At 45.0% G+C, this 21128-nt stretch overlaps 1 long non-coding RNA gene across 1 annotated transcript; it reads left to right on the top strand.

The window, feature by feature from the left end:
• Window positions 1–20095: 20095 nt before the first annotated feature.
• On the top strand, window positions 20096–20771 carry LOC127002832 (uncharacterized). Its single transcript, XR_007756565.1, has 3 exons — window positions 20096–20153; window positions 20289–20392; window positions 20502–20771. It is a non-coding gene; the product is annotated as an uncharacterized LOC127002832 (long non-coding RNA).
• Window positions 20772–21128: the final 357 nt, after the last annotated feature.

The following is a 21128-nucleotide window of genomic DNA, read 5'->3' as shown; positions in this document are numbered from 1 at the left end:
GTTTCGGCGCAAACTATTAATTCATACACGTTCCGTTTATTGGTTAATATTTACAGCTATCAACATATGCTCCTATTTTGTAAACGATTTACACCATAGTATGAACAAAGACACTCTCGCTAAACTCGGCGACGTTTTTATGCATATAACACAGACAACAGACGAAGAGGGTACGGAACACGATACCACAACCGGTGAATTTACTAAGGTAATCTTATGTTCAGGCACTCATTATTTATCAATTACAGGTCGCAGAATTCGTTCACCCCCGGGTTCGTCTGAATACTTACAACCCACTCAAGGTTCAAGGACACCCTCACCATCATCCCCTCGCAACAGCCGCAGTATTGCAGGCTCAAAGTAAGGTCTCTCTCACCTGTAGTTTTTGCAAACAATCAGGACATTCTAAACATTCTTGCCTCGCGAAACGTAGGGAATCAACACATTCAAGACAGGGCTCAGATAGGAGATCAGGAGGTTACAGGGGCGGGCATCATTCATCACACAGGAACCCTAGGCCAAACCATCAGCGGAAAGCTGCCTTTTGCCTTATCCACGGGAATTGTTTTCATGATTCAGACAGTTGTTCTGCAATACAAAAGGCCAAGGAGGAACAGAAGTACAAGTCCTCGGCGGACAGTAAACCACACTCCTCTTCTCAGAATAAAAAGACATGACTTCGTGACAGCCCCGAGCCGTACATCCAAGTGTCCCTTAAGGACAATACTAATTGGGAGCAACTTGACTCCGTCATTGCCGCCTTGGGACGGACAAGCATAATTGCCCTCCCTTGCAAGGTGGGCAAAATTTCACTCACCTTAGCGGTTGACACAGGTGCCACAGTCAATGTCATCTCCGACTCCGCTTACAGGTCACTGACACGACAGGCGAGTGGGGAAAATTGACCGCTTCAAGAGAACGACTTGAATGTGGTAGGCGTGACGGGCACCACTTTGGGAATCTTTGGGCGAGTACCACTAACAGTCAGCTTACATGAAAAAGTATGTCCCTTTCGTGATTTATTTTATGTCTCTAGCAGGTTTGCCTTACTTGTGGATGGGATCTTAGGATTAAACGCCATGAAATACCTGCACATAACCATAAACCCTGAAAACAACGCGATCGTGTATCAAGGCCGGCGCATACAGGGGATGGTAAATCCATCGCCTCTGTCACCTGTAATCCCACCGCTGCCACCAAATGTAACGGGCTTGTCGGGGGGCGTTTAAAGGGTGTTGATTAAGACTTCAGCTTCCTTAAGGCGAATTATATGCGTAGCCTTTATGTACAAGAAGCGTCGGAGCGAGAGCGACTGTCGTTGTGCGTCAGTCGGACTCTCGTGAAGGAGTGACGAGTTACAGGTTGGAAAATAATTGTTACAATTGGTCACGTACGTCAAGATGACCTCTGCGCACCATCGGAGTGCGTAGTATACAAAACTGAGACGGTAAACACTGACGGACGACATTCCTATAAGGTGGCGTGATCTATCTGTCGTGGGCTTTTTCCATTGACAATTGTATGCCTAATTCGTGGTGATATTAAATAAAAATATTAATACATTGATATCCTACTATAACATGTGGGTTCTTTTGCAGTGGTTGTGGCTTCGGTTGCGGTGTCCGTGGGTTCGGTTGTGGGTTCGGTTGCAGTGGTTGGTGCTGCCGCTGCTGCTGGGAACTTTCTCCCCCTTCTCGTCTCCTGCTGCCGAGGCAGCAGGAAGCGAAGACGTTAAGTCAACTGTCACGTTACCAGTGTCATTCTTGAGGTCCTTCATAGTATTGTCCGGCGTTACAAAGATCTCCGTATCAGTGAAGTGCAGTTGCTTGTATGGGGTGTCCGGTCTCTTGCCTTGTAAATCACACGGCATGGATGACGTTTCCGGGTAATGGTGGGGACGTTTTCGCTTGAAATCTTCATCGTTGTCATGGGGACAACAAATATTGACGTTGATGACAAGAGGTCCTGCGAATAGGGGAAAACAAGTCAAATAGATAATAAAGGACGATAAAGACATTTCATAGGTTTGCAATTTCATGAAGGTTTGACATGGGTTAAAACACACAAAGTCTATGGAAAAATAGTTACCCAGCTTAGACGTAGCGAATCGCTTAGCCATCTTGACAGAGTAAAACCACAGTGTTGAGTGTGTGTGAAACCATGGTCCTTGTATCTCTTTATATAGGGATATGGGAGGAAGGGAGGGATATGGTATGGGAGTGGAGATGGTTGCAGGTGGTCAGGTAGCGGTCGCAGCTGCTGGGATCCCACCCCCCCCCTGAGTCGAGAGAGAGAGAGAGAGAGAGAGAGAGAGAGAGAGAGAGAGAGAGAGAGAGAGAGAGAGAGAGAGAGAGAGGAGAATCATATAGATAAAAACGAAAAAAAAAAAAGTGATATGATGAGAAAGAAGCAAGAAAAAGAAAGAAAGAAAGAAACCGAATCAAGGAATAGGTAAAAATGACGAAAGAAGGAACTGGAAAAACAAGAGAGATTGAAGGTCGTGTTGCGTAAGAGGCAGGTGATGCTAAACTGGAAAATAACAGCGGCTGGGCACCTGAGACTGGAGAGAGAGAGAGAGAGAGAGAGAGAGAGAGAGAGAGAGAGAGAGAGAGAGAGAGAGAGAGAGAGAGAGAGAGAGAGAGAGAGAGAGAGAGAGAGAGAGAGAGAGAGAGAGAGAGAGAGAGAGAGAGAGAGAGAGAGAGAGAAAGGAGAATCATATAGATAAAAACGAGTCTCCTGCCTGCGAAGGGTGGCCAGCTTCCTCGACAAAAAAGGGAGGCTGTTGCTCTACAAGGCCCAGATACGGCCTTACCTGGAGTACGCTGCCCTCTCTTGGATGTCGTGTGCTGCCTCGCACAGCGGGAGACTCGACGCCATCCAGAGACGGGCACTACGACTGGTGGATGCGGCAGACCCCCCAACCGGGCAGGAAACTCTCAGCTCCGTCGACTCCTTGGAACACCGCAGGGACGTAGCTGCTCTTGTGGTGTTACATAAGGCACAAGTGCAGGGAGTGCCACATCTGGTGGGCTTACGTCAACCTCCGAGAGTCACCACGCGGGACACGAGAACGGTGCTATCCCGTGGTGACGCAGTGGAGGTGCCGTGTTCCCGTACCAGCCAGCACCAGCGCACCTTTTCGGGAAGAGTCTGCCGGATGTGGAACATGTTCACGGCCTGTATACCAAACATCCGGGAGATGAACACCCAAAAAATAAAACTGTCGGCCCACCACTGGAGGGGCTCACTCCCCACCCCACTGACACTCGTGGTGGAGCAGTGACACGAGTGTAGTGTGCAGTGCGCTCACATATATTCTGTATTGTATGTATTTTTTATTTTTTTTTATAGTATATATATATTTATTTTATAGTTTATGTAGTTATTTTTTTTTATATAGATTTTATTCTGCCCTTTGAATAGGCAGCACACGACAGTGCACCTTTGGGTATGTAAATATTATACATGTGCCTATGTTTAAATAAAAAAAAAAGAGAGAGAGAGAGTGTGTGTGTGAGAGAGAGAGAGAGAGAGAGAGAGAGAGAGAGAGAGAGAGAGAGAGAGAGAGAGAGAGAGAGAGAGAGAGAGAGAGAGAGAGAGAGGGAATGAGTTTAAACATGAGAATAAAATGAAAATAAGTTATTAATATTTTTAATATTATTATTATTTTTATTTTTGAATAGATAATATAAGGAAAGTGAAAATATTTAAAAGAAACGAGAATAATTTAAAGAAAGAATGGAAGAGACAATAAATAAAAAGGAGAAATAATTGAAAGTCGTTTTCTATAGGCAGCTGGTGACCATGAAAACATCTGTTCGGGGGATGGAGGGTGGGAGGGGTAACTTGGCCTTTATATGAGCGCGTGGCTTGGTTTGGAGCGCAGACCGGCCTCAACAGAGGCTTCGTCAGTATGATAAGTAATAACCGTATATTATGTGAAAAATGTGGAGCTTTGCATGCAGTCAAGCACTTGTGTTCATTCCCGCGATGTCCTAGTCCATAATTATGTTCTGTGTGAATCGTGTGGACAATTTCATTATTCTCATTCCACATGCTCTATGTGTCAGAAACAAGAGAAACAGTTATGGGAGACGTGTGGGGTGATGTTTGAGTCCTCGGCACACAACTGCGAAGGACACATGCCACAAGAGCACGGTAAGAATTTCATGATTGTTTTTAATGAGACTATGTTAACTGAAGTTGTGTATGAGTGTAATACTGCTAATACTACTACTTTTACTATTACTGCTATTACTACTACTACTACTACTACTTCTACTACTACTAATTATAATAATCAATTCCACACAGATGTCGGTGAGTGGTCGAATACAGCGATCAACAGTTCATCCTCCGAAAAAAAAAAAAAAAAAAAAACTTGCCGTGGGGGTGGGAATATACGAGGTAAGGAAAATTATAATAAGAAAAATATTTTTAATGAGGGTAATGGGTTAACTGAAGTTGTGTATGAGTGTATTACTACTACTACTACTACTACTACTACTACTACTACTAGGAGAGAAATAATAAAGGAAAAGAAGTATAAAATTATTGTATTCTCCCACAGATAGATCATCTTCCCCTCAGGCGGGACCCAGTGGTTTGCAGTTGGGATGCAGTGGCGTACGAACATCAGCGTCCAGTCCTCAGGCTGGTCCCAGTGGTTTGCAGTCGGAATCCAGTGACGTACGAACAGCTGCGTCCAGTCTTCATGCGAGTCCCAGTGTCACGTCATCTCACCTTCCAGACGTTGTTTCCATTCCAACGTCATCTCCACCATCACCGGAATATCCTGAGTTGATTGACGTACGAAGTCATTTTTACAGATGCTACACAAGACATCATTACACCATTCCGTCACACGTCAACGCAGATCCCATATTGTTTTTCACTGCGTACAGGGATTTCTTTATAGGTGAGATAATGCGGTATTTCACAAGTCATTGTAATAATTTTCCTCCAACATTAAAAGTGTTTCCACAGCTAAGTATAACCCTCATAAAACTATCAACTTTAGGCGAAGATATATCACGCAATATGCATATTGCTTTCCGTGCACGTCTAATCACGTCGCAGGACGTCGATGATCTTGTTAATCGATGGATAGAGCTGCTTCGAGTTAGACTAGAAACCCTTACCAGTGAGGTAGAAGGATCTGGTTTTATCATTTCAAGTGTGAATGATTTTTATATTAATTTTTGTACGTATGCAGCAAACAGCGGTATAGGAAGTTATATCCCATATCCTAGTAGCCTACGAGGAAAACATGAAATTTTCAATCCTAACGGCATACAATCCTCATGTGTAATCCAGTGTATCGCTGCTTACAAAATGCATAAACAGGGGAAATTGTGGACGAACATCCGACAATCCGTAGAGAGACCTACAGGATATAGAAAGTGGGTCAAGAGTGATGGTGTAGCGTCTCCCGTGAGTTGGGAAAGCTTATCTAAGTTAGAACACTTGAATCGCGTCTCTCTGTACGTGTACACTCTGCATAAAAGCGATGATAGGTATCATCTTTCGCGCTCTAGGAAAGGGAATGGGAGGTTTTCAACAGTTATCCCTCTCCTTTTACTCGGCGGAAGACACATGACACTTATCAAAGATGTGGAAAGCTATTATAAGAAACTGACTAGACGACCCATGAAATTAGATCAGCAATTTTGCACCATATGTTTCAGCAGTCTCCCACATACAGTGAACTTGAGCGATCACCATTGTCAGTGTGACTTTACCCAAACACTGCTTTTCCCTGATAATCATGAAAAGATAACTTTCCGAAATTTTGCATATTCATACTCTCCTTCCCATACGTGTTTCTTTGATTTTGAAACATATTCAACACCGCGTGAGAAGGGCAGTGTTATAGCAGAACAAAAAGTCTTAGGTTATGCCTATCTCATTGTTGACAGACAAGGCAATGTAGTAAAAAAGGACAGCTATATAGGAATCGATGCTGTTAATCATTTCATAACTAACCTCTCGGATGTCTGGCGTCGTATCAAAGTCGCGGCGGTAACGTACCCCATACATATGATCGACGTGGACGAAGCCCGTTTTCAGAGACAGAATCAATGCGAACTTTGTTTCCAGTCTTTTAATGTGAATCACCCACCCCACAGACATCATGATCACAATCTCCCTCGCCATAATTACTTAGCGGCATATTGTTCGCGCTGTAACTTGCAGTGTAGAGATATGAGACGTTATCTTATCACCTTGGCTCACAATATGAGTTTTGATGTCTCTGTCATCTTGAAAGAGTTCAATGAACCGGAGAGTGACGTTAGTATTATATATAAATCGAGTACACAGTTGTTTAGAGTGAGAATTGGTGACCTACAGTTCCAAGACACATTAAGTGTTATGGGTGATAGTTTGAAGAAGTTGGCAGAGAGTCACGTAGCAGCCGGTTACAGCACCCGTTACGCGCATGAGATGGTTAGTTATCTCCCCCAGGACGTGAGAGCCCGCGTGTGCACACAAAAAACAGTTTTTGTGTTATGAATACATCAACAAATTAGAACGGTTGAAAGAGTTGCCATTGCCACCTCGTGAAGCTTGTCGCGATTCCCTGAAACAGAAAGACTTATCACCAGAGGAGTATGAGCATGCCCAACGCATCTTTAACACCACCTCCTGTCGCACTTTAGGTGATTACGTCAAACTGTACTGCGAGATCGACGTTGGTTTATTAGCTGACGTCTATATGAAATACAGGTCATCAATGCATGAAATATATGGTCTAGACGTAGTGCATTATGTATCGCTGTCATCGTATGTTTACGACGCCTTTTTAAAATCAACGGACGTCAGCCTTGACCCACCCCACAGTCCTGAAATATATCACCTCGTCAAAATAAATATTCGAGGAGGGTTTGTAACCAGTGTTCGACCATTCATGAGAAGCAGTCACGCGGGAAATGGACGACCTGGGACGTATATATTTTATTTAGATTTTAATTCTTTGTATGGAACAGTAATGTGCTCGCCCTTACCTGTGGGGGATATCAGGAGACTCAGTCCTGGGGAGATGGATGTCTTTTAAGAGACTGGGATTGCGAATCATGCAACAGCTGGTGACACGGGCTACTGGCTTCATCTCGACACTCTCAATGTATCCGCCGATGTAGCTCGTGCCACAGATGAGTTTCCCCTATGTCTCACCCACATGAATATTACAGAAGACGTGCTCTCTCCTCACAGTCAGCGATTATTAGAGGCGGAGGGACACAAGCTTATCAAGAAAAACAGAAAATTAGTAGCATCTCACCTCGGTTTGAAAGATCATTTAATCAGTCTAGACTTACTCCAGCTGTTGATGTCTCTGGGTCTCGAAATTCAATGCATTCACGGGATATATAGTTACCGTCAGTCACGCTACCTTAAGCCTTTTATAGAAAGAAATGATACACAGCGGAGTCTGGAAACGTGTAAAATTCGGAGTCGCATTTTCAAAATGATGTCTAATGCGGTTTACGGGTGTACCTAGCTTTCAGAGGTAAGGTATGGAGTACAGCAGACGTATATCACTAAAAAGAACACCTTTTTGAAATGCGTATCTAACCCATCCTTTAATGGTGTTTATCCCCTGGGTGATGAAAGGGTAATCTGCATGAACAAGAAAAAGACTATACGGATAAGACAGCCTAATTATGTGGGTTTTCAAATATTGGAGATGGCGAAGAAGATGTACTCATTTTGGTACAACGTGATCAAGAAACACTACGGTGACCGCGCCAAATTGGCGTACGAAGACACACAGTTTCATATTCAGCTTAGAAATCCATAAGAATCTAAATGACGAGTTGAAAAACGGTAAGTTTGCGGAGTACCTGGATACTAGCAACTTCCCTCATGACCATCCCTGTTTCAACGGGGAAAGAAAAGAAAATTAGGACTTTTAAAGTCAGAGACGGGAGCTCAACTCATCAAGGAAGTTGTGATCCTGAAACCTAAGATGTACCCCGTGTTTATGGAAGACGAGAGTTCTGTAACCCGAAGTAAAGGTATACTCGGTTGCCACCAAAGACAATTAACACATAAATCTTTCAAAGACGTTATGAATGGCGAGGCAGCCAGACGTGTGGAGTGTTATAACATTAGGAATATCAAAGGACAAATATCTACAACACGGATAAAAAAGAAAACCCTGTCAAGGTTTGCTGATAAACGTTATTACGTCAGTCAAAACGTCACTCGAGCGTACTACCACCCCAATAATGAGCAAGTGACAAGAAGAAGAAGAAGAAGAAGAAGAAGAAGAAGAAGAAGAGGAGGTGGAGGAGGAGGAGGAAGAAGAGGAGGATGAGGAGGATGAGGATGAGGATGAGGTGATAGATCGGGTAAACACAGCATTATGGTGTGAGAGAGAGAAATTATCGGATCTGTATTTTACTGCAGAAACACTTCACACTCAACCCCATAATGCAAAGAGACAACGCACTAATACTATGAATTAATATTAAGAGACTTGCAATAGAAGAGGTGTCATTCCAATGCAGCAAACCAAACACGAACCTATGACGTGATCATTGAGAAACGGTTGGAAGAGGAACAGCTGTGAATGTACACAAGTGTCATCTACATGACCAGGGGGAGGGGGATGGGGTAGGTGTTATCGATTTAACCGTTGGACGGTTAGAGAAGGGACAGATTCTACACAACAATCCATGCCATTTTAATATTACGTATGTATGTATGTATGCATGTATGTATGTATTGTCATATACAATAAATTACTGTAATTTGTTAAGGTTGTAAAAAAAAAAAAAACTCAATAACAGTCATGGATAAGACGTTCCGCGGAGAGAGTCTGAACTTATTTAGACATCCAGCACGAGTCATTATTGCTGGATATAAAAATTCTGGAAAAACGCATCTGTGCACTAAAATTGTTGAGAAGTATCATGAGGTGTTTAGTAGAATAATAATATGCGGTGTTACAACACATCCACTGCAAAATAACGTCAGTATTAAAGAGAAACTCGAATTACACAAAGATATTATCGATCCCGCCGATGAAATCACTCCATATACCGACCCCCAGGCACACAGTCTTTTGATATTAGACGATAATTTTATGTCCTCAGCCAATTCTCTGACGGTTTTAAACAGTTTTATCAAGGGAAGACATCAAAATCTTTCCGTTATTTTGATTACGCAAAATATATTCTTCCCAGGGAAGTTCTCCAGAACTATTGCCTTAAATACTTCCCACTATATTCTCATGAAAAACAGAGATATCTACCAGGTGCAGTGCTTAGGAAGACAGATCTTTGGGCGAGAACATGCAAAACCTTTTGTGGAAATTTATAAAAATACTGTTCTGAAACAAACCCACGGTTATCTTCTATGTGACTTGGCACCACACACACCTGAAGAAATACAGCTGAACACCAATATCGTAAACGAGGGACCGTGTGAATAAGTCTTCCTGTTATGAATACTACTACTATATTGAAGGATATTTATCACGATGTTAGTAATCCCGCCGGTTTAGGGGGAGTACGTCAGTTGTATAGGGAGGCGAGGAAACGTAAGAAGAACATAACATTGCGTGATGTCAGAGATTTTCTTCAGCAAAGTCGCACATACACACTCCATAAACCGACGAGAAAACGCTTTCCCCGTAGAAAAATTCTCGCCCCAAAACCCCGAGTCATCATGACATGTGACCTAGGAGACGTTTCCGCCCTCCAAAAACACAATACCGGTATCAGGTATATAATGTTCTGTTTGGATGTCTTTAGCAGGTATTTACAAGTGGCACCTCTTACTAGTAAATCAGGACAAAGTACACTGTCTGCGTTACAGTCCATTTTAGAGACAGAAGAATCTAAAGGTATAAGTCGTCTCTTTACAGATTTAGGAACCGAATTATATAACAGACGAGTGAAGGACTATTCAACATCGAAACGCGTGTTGTTATACTCAAATTATTCACGTGAAACGAAAGCATCTCTGGCCGAGCGGGTTATCCGTACCATTAAAAATAAGATTTATAAGTACTTAACTTTACACAATACGCTAACGTACATTCATATCCTCCCGTCCCTGGTGAATGCATACAATCGCACACCCCATACCGGTTTAGGCTTGCAACAAACCCCGAAACAGGTACATCAAATACGTGACCTGTCTCATATCAAGGCACAGTTTAAACGCATGTATTTAAAGCGTCCCGCTCTAAAGAATCGCGTCAGTTCTAATTTGACGGTGGGAGACATAGTACGTCTACAAACGGTCTCACGAACGCAGTTCAAATTTAATAAGGCTTACGCCGTCAACAATACGGAGGAGTTATTTAAAATCACCCGTATTGTTATTTCCCAAACAGTTCCTACGTATTATTGAAAGGATTTGGAAGGCGAAGAAGTAAAAGGTGCATTTTACCGGGATAAACTCATTAAGTCTTCCTTACCGGAAACTTTTCAAGTTGATATTCTGAAGACTAGGACTCATCGAGGAAAGAAACAATACAGGGTACATTGGAGGGGTTATCCTAGTAAATTCGACAGTTGGATAGATGCTTCTGCTTTGCTAAGGTATGACGCAAGAACCCCTTATCTTGCAGCATAAAGACCTGATTTTTCTACTCAGTCACTTATCCCCCAAACTGAGAAAGGATCTGATAAAAGGACTGAAAAAGAAGGAAATTGAATGCATATCTGAAATTTTCTCGATTTTTCTAAAAAAGCGACTGACGGATAAGTCTAACGTAATAAACAGATTGAAGAAATTTAGGAAAGGCATTCGTGCAGTGGCCTTAAAAAAGACTCCCGTCTTTAAAAAAAAAAAGCAATCTTACTCTCACAAAGAGGGGGTAGTATTTTGATGACTACTACCACTTGTTACGTTTGTGATTTCAGGTTTATTGCCAAAATGAAAGAATATTGCCTTGTTCCAGTGTCCATCGCTGAAAAATACATGTACAATACGAACGCTACCGCCCCCGTCGCCGTTTCTACCGCTCCCGCTCCCGCTGTCGTTACTACTCCATCCGCACCCCCGCATCTAAGTCACAGATGTGGTGCCCCGAGGGCTGCGACACCACTCGTGTCATCATCATCTTCACCGGCAATATTTTCCGATGACAACAGCGGTATCGACCGCTAAAACACAACACGGACTCCAACACATGATTGTCCCCACTGTTCATTTACCAACCTATACACAATTGTAATTGCCCATTAACGCACCCGCTTATCTCTCTAAGCCAAAACACAATCACCGCGGCCAAAACACGATCAGCCGCGGAACAAAATGTTATGAAAACAAAGCTGCGTCACCGCGTGAATTAAGCATGTCGGTTAGGTAGATTATTGTATGAGCTCGGTGTGAGTTTGATGTATGACTCACACGCCTGACGTATTACCCTCGCGATGTCTGCCTATATAAGAAGCATTTTCTCCAGGCTTGACCTCAGATTAACCAGCACTCTGTTCGTTGCTGGACACTCAGTTGTCCTTCCCTAGACAACATGGGTAGAACATTCATCGTTGCTACTGTGAGTATGGAGTGAAGAATTACCATAGAGGAAAGCGTATCTAACATATCTATTGTGTTCTATTATCTTAGTTTTACTTAGGATTATATTTCTATGATACTTTATTGTGTGAGTTTTTACTCAATATTATACCAGTGTTAACGTCAGTAACCAATAGTGAAAGAAAACCTGAAGACTCATTGAGTCTAGTAAGCCAGTCGCTGGTTTAAACAATATTTTTACCCTCTGTAATATTAAGTAGTATTAAGGTAGAATAAAATACATATAAGAAAGGCGACACCGTTTCATCACCCCATTTACGAACTCCTTTAAATACTCCTAAAGTACCAGAATTTTAAGTCAAGTGTCACTAGTACAAACAGTGTGTCGTCTCCCCTGTGTGACCCGGATTACGGGTTACAACATTGGTGTCAGGTGTGGGGTGGTGAAACAGGTGGTGAAACATGTGGTGAAACATGTGGTGAAACATGTGGTGAAACTTGTGGTGAAACATGTGGTGAAACTTGTGGTGAAACTTGCAATTTATATTGGTTTATATTGGTATTGTACTGGTGTATGTCCACATCCGAAAGCGAGGGAGAAGACAGTTATTCTTGGAATTACGGGAATAAGACTTTAGAGTTAAAAATGCCAGACGAAGGCAAGAACCCTCCCCCCAAAAAAGGAGATGGAAAATCGATCACCCTTGCCCATGATGATCTTGTCACGCTACTTAGCCGTCATACCTTGAATGATTTTAGTAGAGTGCAGGGACTCTTATATTTTTGTGGTGGAGAAGAAAAAAGTAGCAAAGCACCAAACCTCCCATGCCATAAGCTAGCAAAGAAATGGATAGAGGATATTGATAGCCGGACACAGGCAAATTGGGACACTACCGGAAAGATTGAGTTAGCCAAACAATATGCCCTGGGAGCAGCGCGCGATCATCTCCTCGGTTGTATCACTAGATGTGGACAGGATTGGGAAAAAGTAAAGGAAGACTTCCTACGTGTGTTTCCCACAGTAAGGACCTTTTCGGTCCTCCAGAAAGAATTGGGAGAGGCAAAACGGCGGACAGGAGAAAACATCCGCACCTTCCTCATCTGCCTGGAGACATTGAGAGACGAGTTGATCGCTCTCAAGCCTGACAATGACATTTTCATAACTGAGATAACCTCTTTACTGATCAGAGAGGCTTTCCATACGGCACTCTTACTCATACTAACGGATGAAGAAAAGGGGGACCCACAGAAGGTATTAAAGAAAGGGTATGAGTATATTAAAGCTTATCCAGAGTCGAAGCTATCCGATGCCGATATCGCCAAAGAAATAAAAGTGCTGAACGTCTGTTCCACCCAGGCATCCGGACCCAAACATGTCTCACAAGCCCGTCCTCCACGCCCTCCAGGCCAGTCACGTTACCCGATACCCCAAAGGGGAGGACGGCACGCCGCGCCACCTACACGCCCATATGGGAACGCGCCCACGCCACCCACATGTTATGCTTGTGGGTATGTAGGACACATGGCTCGCGATTGCACATATGGAAGGCAGTATAGGGGTGCCTACCACCCACCAACGGGCTCGGTACCCTCAGTACCAGCCCACTCGAAACAGGCGTCAGCCTGTCTCGCCTGCGCTGCCTGGCGCCCGGAGTACACGGCCGGTCCCTCACCCGCTAGCTCCTTGTTCAAATCTGAACACGAGAATGAACAAAAAAAAACGACCCCAGAGTAGCTGCGGCAGTCCACGGCCCTACCAACGCCCTCACGTTGAGATTGTGCGTAGGCGCTAATGCACCAAAGGAGATGGTTTACGCAATGCTAGACACAGGAGCAGGAGCGTCCCTAATAGAAGAAGATTTATTTAGGAAGGTAGGCGGGAAGATGATAGTTACAGAACCTCTCTCCATACAAGGGGTAGATCGGACTCAATCCCTAATAAAGGACTAGCCGAAGTAGTAGTAGACTTTGGGCACGGAGAAATTATAGAAAAATTTGTAGTAATATCACAAGGTATAGTGTTACCAACAGCAGTTTTGTTGGGCCTAGAATTTATGTGGAGACAAATGTGGTAGCTGCACCGCTGGACACACCTGGGCAGTTTAGTGTAATGGTGGGGCCTACCCAGTGGAAGTACATTCCTGGCTGCGGACGATATGAGCCCGTACCCAGAAGATCATAAACCTACTTTAGACGAGATGGAGGAAGTACCAGTGAAAGCATACGCTATTAACGTGGCGTCCTTGCTCCCAGGCACGGCAGGGTATGTCACTCTGGAGGCAGAGATTGGCAGAGCCCAGCAAGCCTTATTTCTCCCAAGGTCCAATGATATCCCTTCTTCATTTTTATTTCCCGGGTTAGTAACCTTAACTCCTAACGTCAAACAAACCAAAGGTAAATTCATCATTCCCTATGCTAACCCAACTGAAGAAACTATTGAGATGCCAACAGGTGAAGTGATGGGACACATTTATTCTTGTCACTCAGAATACTATCAATCATCGACTAATGAATGTGTAGCGGCTGTCACAAAAACAGCTACAAAGCCGCCTGTCACCCAGTCAAGTAAACAGATGGTACTCGATAAGCTGATAGACGAGCTATTTTACCCTCACAACGGAAAATTGCTGTCTGAAGGGCTTAACCTGCAAGTATCCTGATGTGTTTGCTCTAAAAACGAGCCACTCACTATTACCCCTATTATGTTCACACTTTAAGGCTAAAAAATGACAAGCCTATATATAAAAAGCCATACCCAATACCAGTAAAATATCATAAAGAAATAGAGATTCAGCTCAAGGACCTTGAGGCCCAGGGTATTATACGCCCTAGTGCGTCACCCTACAGCGCACCTCTAGTCCCTGTTGCTAAAAGGATGGTGGAGTCAGACTTTGTCTCGACTTCCGCGCTCTGAACGATGAATTGATTGATGACAAACATCCACTCCCTAACATTAACCTCATTTTGCAACAGTTAGGGGAAAGTAAAGTATTCACTTCCCTTGATTTGCGCCAGGGCTACCACCAAGTCCCATTGGCAGAGGAATCTAAACACTTGACAGCCTTCACGACACCTTATGGCCTCTATGAATTCACTACAGTCCCCTTTGGATTAAAAACAGCACCTGCAGCCTATCAACGGATCATGAATCAAGTTCTCATAGGTCTGACAGGAAGAATTGTACATGTATACCTTGATGATTTGATAGTACAAGGAAAGACATGGACCATCACCTAAAGAACCTCCATGCCGTCTTGGACAGACTGCAGAAGGCTCACCTGTCCTTAAGACTAGATAAGTGTTCCTTTTTCAAAGAGCAAGTAGATTATCTGGGTCACATTGTTAGTGCTTCTGGCTTGAAGCCTCAGCCCTCAAAGGTACAGGCGGTGCAACAACTCACTCCTCCGAAAACAGTCAAAGAACTTCAAGGTTTCCTGGGATTGGTTAACTTTTATAGGAAATTCATTAAAGACGTTGCCAAGATAGCATCCCAACTTAATAATTTACTCAAAGGGAGGAAAGTAACCAAGAATGATAAGACACATCTGGAGTGGAATGAAGAGGCATTGCATGCATTTAGCACACTAAAGAACAGTCTAACGACTGACATTGTTTTAGCCTTTCCGGATTTCCGGAAGCCCTTCAATCTCACCACAGATGCGTCAGATAAGGCAATAGGTGGTGTGTTGCAACAAAAGGATGAAAATGGTAATTTACGTCCCATAGCATATTTTAGTAGAACCCTGAATGGAGCAGAACGTAACTACTCAGCGGTAGAGAGAGAAGCTTTAGCAGTCATCTATGGCCTCAGTACTAACCGACCCCTTATCTTGGGTTATAGGATACACATCCTGTCGGACCATAGACCACTGACTTGGCTGTTAAAAGCACAGTGCCTAGCAGCCGGCTTGCACGCTGGCAGACACGTCTCGGAGAAGTTGACGTTAGTATGAATTATCTCCCAGGCTCCAGCCACCGGGTAGCAGATGTTTTGTCAAGGATTAGGAATCAGGAGAGTGACGTGATAGAAGGCGAATTGGATGCTCGAATTATGTCTGTCACCCTTACGGGTGGACAGGACATGTCTGTCGCCTCTCCGGAGGGACATGACAAACAGGATAAGTTTCTCCATTGGAGTCTTGCTGGACTCATGGAGCACCAGGATCGCGATCCTGAACTGAGAGAATTGAAGCATGCTTTTGAACAAACCACCGGTGGTAACGTACATGAGAGCGCGGAGACACAGGTTGCAGAGAGGAGCAATGTAACGTTAAATGCAGCTAAGAGGCACTTCAAAAAACTGCCTCTTAGTGAAGTGTGTGTAGAGAACGGCATTCTCTACCGCGATGTTTGCGATGAATACAACAAGCAGAAAAGACTGGTTATCGTTCCAAGCTACATTCCTAACGCGTTAGCTTTGGCGCATTCCATGCTACCTGCAGGGCATGGAGGCACTAAGGTTACGTTGGCACGCTGTCGCAAGTTTGCGTACTGGCCGGGAATGAAGGCGGACGTGGAGCAATATGTCAGATCTTGTCCTGTCTGTTGTCGGTTTAAGAAGAGGGATCCCGCCAGCTCCACTTATGAGGTATCCAGAGGTTGGCCAACCGTTTGACAGAGTCCATATGGATATTGTCGGACCTTTGTCTGTTTCAGACGAAGGCTATAGGTATGTACTGACAGTGATAGACGTCCTGTCACGCTTCTTGGTAGCAACCCAACTTCGTACGAAGGCAGCCAAGGAAGTGGCAGCTGCGTTCTACAAGAACGTAGTCTGTGTACACAGCATCCCGCCGATTCTAGTCACGGATCAAGGAAAGGAGTTCGTCAACACTCTCTTACGAGAGTTGACTCAGTTGTTACAGATTGATCATCTAAGGACAACTCCTTATCACCCGTCTGCAAACGGTGTGATAGAAAGGCCTAATGGCACCTTAATAAATATCTTGAGAACTTTGTGCGAGGACAATCGCGGTATCTGGGACCAAATGCTTCCGGTTGCAACACACGCCTACAACACTGCCTACCATCGTGTTCTGAAAGATTCACCATTTTTCTTGCTTTTCTCTCGGGACCCAAATGTTCCTTTTGAAGTGCTTGAGAATAGACTCCAACCTTGTTATGATGTTGACAGCTATAAAGCATTTACTTCTAGTGTCGCGCAGCGGACCTATAAACTATGTCAGACCAATATAGATATAGGATGGCAGGAGTCAGAAAGAATGTTTAGGAAATCCAAACCCAAACAGGTGGTAGTAGGAGATCGGGTCTACTTAAGGCATGTATGTACAAAGGGCGAACCAAAGAAGCTCCAGCCCTTGTTCAATGGACCTTTTAGGGTGCTAGAAAAAATAAGCCCTGTAGTCTTACGACTGCGTCATGTTAGAGGTGGTAAGATCAAGACAGTTCACACAAATAATGTTCAGGTCGTTCACGAGGACTCTCTTGGCTTCCATGACTCTCCTAATGTCAGGCGTGCATACCCTCTCCCTGATCAAGTAGTAGAAGTGGACCCACTCCCCATGACTTATTCCCCCGAGGAGCCGCTGCCATTGTCCTTTCCAGCTCCTTCCGAGCTCTCCTCACCGGCTCCTGTCTCCTCAGATGCTTCAGAGGTCCCCTCATTGGTTCCCTCAGCTCCTTCAGAGCCCTGTGTCAGTCGCTCATTACGCTCCAATACGGTACCCCCTTCTCTCCCCAATGTCATGGAACACCCTCTTGAGTATCGCCAACGACCAACGAACTGATGCCCCCTATAATTACAGATCCTGGGTGTTGCCCTCTCCTTGTCTTCCCTTGATCCCTCCCCGGAGCAACCCATTCGTCCCGGCCTCGTCTTCTCCCCAGTCTTTAAGATGCTGTTGACAGGACGGTACTATGTTGTCCCCGTCGTCATCAAGACGGACGACATCCAACGTCCTCTCATCAACGTGGCAAATCTAACAGCGGAAGTTTCATGGTCGATTGAACATATGAATCAATCGTTCCCCACTGTTGGTCTGCTCAGGCGCACTCTAGACTCTTTTCACATTGAGTTTGAGAAGTTATTCAAAGATCTTAACAGCTTTCTGTCGGCTATGAGTGGTAGAGATGGAAGCCCGTTTCGGACTCGCCAGAAGCGAGGAGCCGTGGATTTCCTTGGCTCGGTAGCAAACCTCCTTTTCGGTACGGCCACTCAGGCCCAAATAGATGTGATACACGTGCAGCTCTCCCAGCTCTACACTCTGTCCACAGAAGAGAGACGTCAACTTAACCTCCATCAGGAAGTCCTCAACGCCACAGTTCGGGACCTCCGTCATATTCATTCTGCCATCTCCGTCTAGAGTCCGCCTCGGCTTTGGCCTCAGCTATTATCCGTCAGTTCTCACTAAAACCTTGCAAATTGAAGGGGAAATGCGTATTTTGGAGACTATCCTTCTCATTCAGTTGGCACTTAGTGACCTAAATCATGATACTCTGAATCTCAAGCTTGGCCTTCAGCAGCTGTCCCAAACGCAGGTTTCCCCTCTCCTCCTTCCAAATGATGTACTATTTCGTGTGCTCAGCAATGCGTCACTCCATTACCCAGGCTTACTTTTCCCTGCAGCACATGAATATTTAGCATTGTATAGAGATGTCTCTAGGGTTATTTATAAAGGTACGCTTTCCTCAGGAACCCTTCACTTCTACTTACAAATCCCCATGAAAGGGGATCCCTCTGACGTGTTCGATGTGTTTAAAATGGACGCGTTGCCTTTTCATCTTGATGGCACGCCATATTTTCTGCACACCGACACGCTTTCCACTTACCTTGCGGTTTCTGAAGGCCGCACTCACTATATGCTCTTGGACTCCTTGGACCGCTGTACTAAACACCACCTGCTCTATGTATGTCCCCCTGTCGCCCCTGTCTACTCGACTTCTGTCCAGCGCTGCGAGATCGCTCTCTTTCTCGATCGCCCAGACGCCCTCTCGCTGTGTTCTAAGTCTCTCCTCAGAGTCTTCCCCCCGGTCTTCATCCCGTCTCCTGCGGGCTGGGTCTTCGCTACCGATACTCCCCAGATGGTCACCATGGTCTGCCCGGACAGCCCGGTCTCCAAATACAGGCAGACCATCAACGGGACGGGTCTCCTCAGCCTCGGTATGGGCTGTAGTGCCCACTCCGACGCCTTCAGCCTCCCTGCCTCTGCTACTATGGACGGTGACGCCCCGCTGACGGTTCATCGCGCCCCCTTCCACATCGGACGTGACGTGGTCTCATCGCTCCTGGCCAAGACTCCCCTTGGACCCTTCCCCTCCCCGCCGCCGTCGCCCGGGTCGTCTCTGGCCCCCCCGCTGGACCTCCCTCCAGCACTTCACGCGCTCCAGGAATCCGTCTCTCCGGTCCCCGCCTTCGACCCCTTCCTCCCTTGGTGGGGGTGGCTGCTCCTCCTCGGCGTCGTCTTCATCGCCGGTGGGGTGGCCTTCTTCTGTCTCTTCAGGTCCCGTCTCTCGCGGGACTCCTCCCCCACGGTCCCGCCATCCCCGTCTTGGCCCTCCATGGTCGTCCGCCGGGCGGAACGCTTTGTGCCACGAGGACGTGGCGTGATTTTAACGGGGGGGGTATGTGGTGCCCCGAGGGCTGCGACACCACTCGTGTCATCATCATCTTCACCGGCAATATTTTCCGATGACAACAGCGGGTCGAACCTTATGCGCTTTTAATTTCGTCACAGAAGACGTGGAAAATGGGATTCCCCTCGATAAAAATGGAAACATGCGTATCTCCTTAACTTTTAATAAAGGACACAACAGGAATATTGTCATTATATTCTTCGCAGACACGACAGGCATAATTGAAATTGACGCGCATCGTCAAGTAACGTGTCAGGTTCGCGCGTAAAATAAAATGAACGCACTGGAAATCGAACGAGGCTTAGCAGGAGTACTGAGGGATAAGATTATTTTTTTAGGCTGTTATCCCGAAAGTCATGTCGGCATGCTACTTGATCAGGCAAAGCAACAGCTAAAACCCGCTGTCTTTATTCTGAATACTCTGAAGAGGGGAGAAACCATGGGTCACTGGATCGCTATATACATTCATTATGAATCTCAAACACTCGGTTACTTTGACAGTTATAACTTAGATCCGATATTGTATTCACTTCCATTGTTTCACTTTATACAAGCGCGTCCGTATATGACCGTGTATAGATTAACATATAGATTACAGGGTGTGCAATCCCTTGTGTGTGGCATTTACACGATGTAATTTTGCTATCTCCTCAGTCATCATCCCCTTAAACGTGTCATGCAGTCCCTCCATGCAACGTTTAAGAAGGGACAACATTTTTATAATGATAAACTTATCACGCGATTGGGATACAAACTCTTTCCATTACCACAATGCGAAACAACGTTCTGCTTGCTTAGTAACGCAAAGCATTGTCGACGAGAGATTTGCAACGTTATTATGTAAAGCATGGTGACATGCTAAAGAGAGGGGTAGACGCGGGAGAACACCTGGAGGTATGCTAGAGGAACAGCTGCTATCGCAACACTTGCGTGTATGGGTTGCCAATTGGTTTCCATACTGCAGCATATAAACCCAGACACCTGCCCGCCACAACCACACTTTACCGGCAAGTCGAAGTGTATACGCAACGTGATGGCTAAACGGTTCTCGTCAACCAAGTTCGGTAAGTGACATCAGTTGCTATCTGCATGGTTTGTTAAATCATCAATACCGTTTCCTCATTCTGTATTTACGGTCTTGTTTTTTTCAGATGGTCTGGTAATCAACGTTAATTATTAATGTTCTCACAACTCACCAGATGAAGGCATGAGGCGAGAAAGCACCGATGCAGTCGCACCGAGGGGGGTAACCGAAGGACGCGAGGATGTTAAGCACGAGAAACTCATCTTCACAGAGTCCAAAGTACTCCCTCCAAAGAATGTAATCGGTAACTATGTATCTATATGGAATTATAACCCATCCATTTCTTTAAGACATTCGGGTAATTATTACTGTTCTCACATATCTCCAGGTGAAACCGCGAAGTGGGAAAACGCCGACGCAGAAATGCTGAGCATGGCAACTGAAAGTTGTGAGGATACTCCATACAGGAAACTCATCTTCACAGATTTCCCTCCAAAGAACGACTCCAAGGTACCCTCTGCCGAAATCACCGTGGATTTGACGTCTCCATCCCCTGCGGAGGAGACAAAGGATGACAAGCAGCCGTCAAAGAAAGAAAAATCTGCCTTCAATCCGTCGTTTACACCCAAGATCTTACCTCCATCTCTGTTGAAAAAGAAACGAGTTGTATCCATCTAAATTGCGTGTGTTTGTATGTTATTACTAAGACGTGTTTTTTGTGTGGTTAAATAAAAATTATATAAATAATTCTGGTTTGTTTCTGTATCCTCATTACTTGTTAAGTATAGCATCTCAGCATGGCGTCACTACTTCACCCTACACGCTCCCTCTAAGACAGAACGAGGCATGGCGCAGCCCATGTCCCGACAGCTCTCCTTGCCCCGTAAATCTCTGTCCACTGTGCTGACCCAAGCACGTGTCACTGTGCTGAGGCCCGTCCCCCGGAACTCGAGCTGGGGGTCAGAGTTTGTGTAAGGAGAGAATAATTGAGTGTGTGTGTGTGTGTGTGTGTGTG

The sequence above is a fragment of the Eriocheir sinensis genome, chromosome 24, assembly GCF_024679095.1.
Source record: "Eriocheir sinensis breed Jianghai 21 chromosome 24, ASM2467909v1, whole genome shotgun sequence".
Lineage (NCBI taxonomy): Eukaryota > Metazoa > Arthropoda > Malacostraca > Decapoda > Varunidae > Eriocheir > Eriocheir sinensis.
Note: the sequence above shows the minus strand (reverse complement) of the source record. Positions and strands in the feature narration are given on the sequence as shown.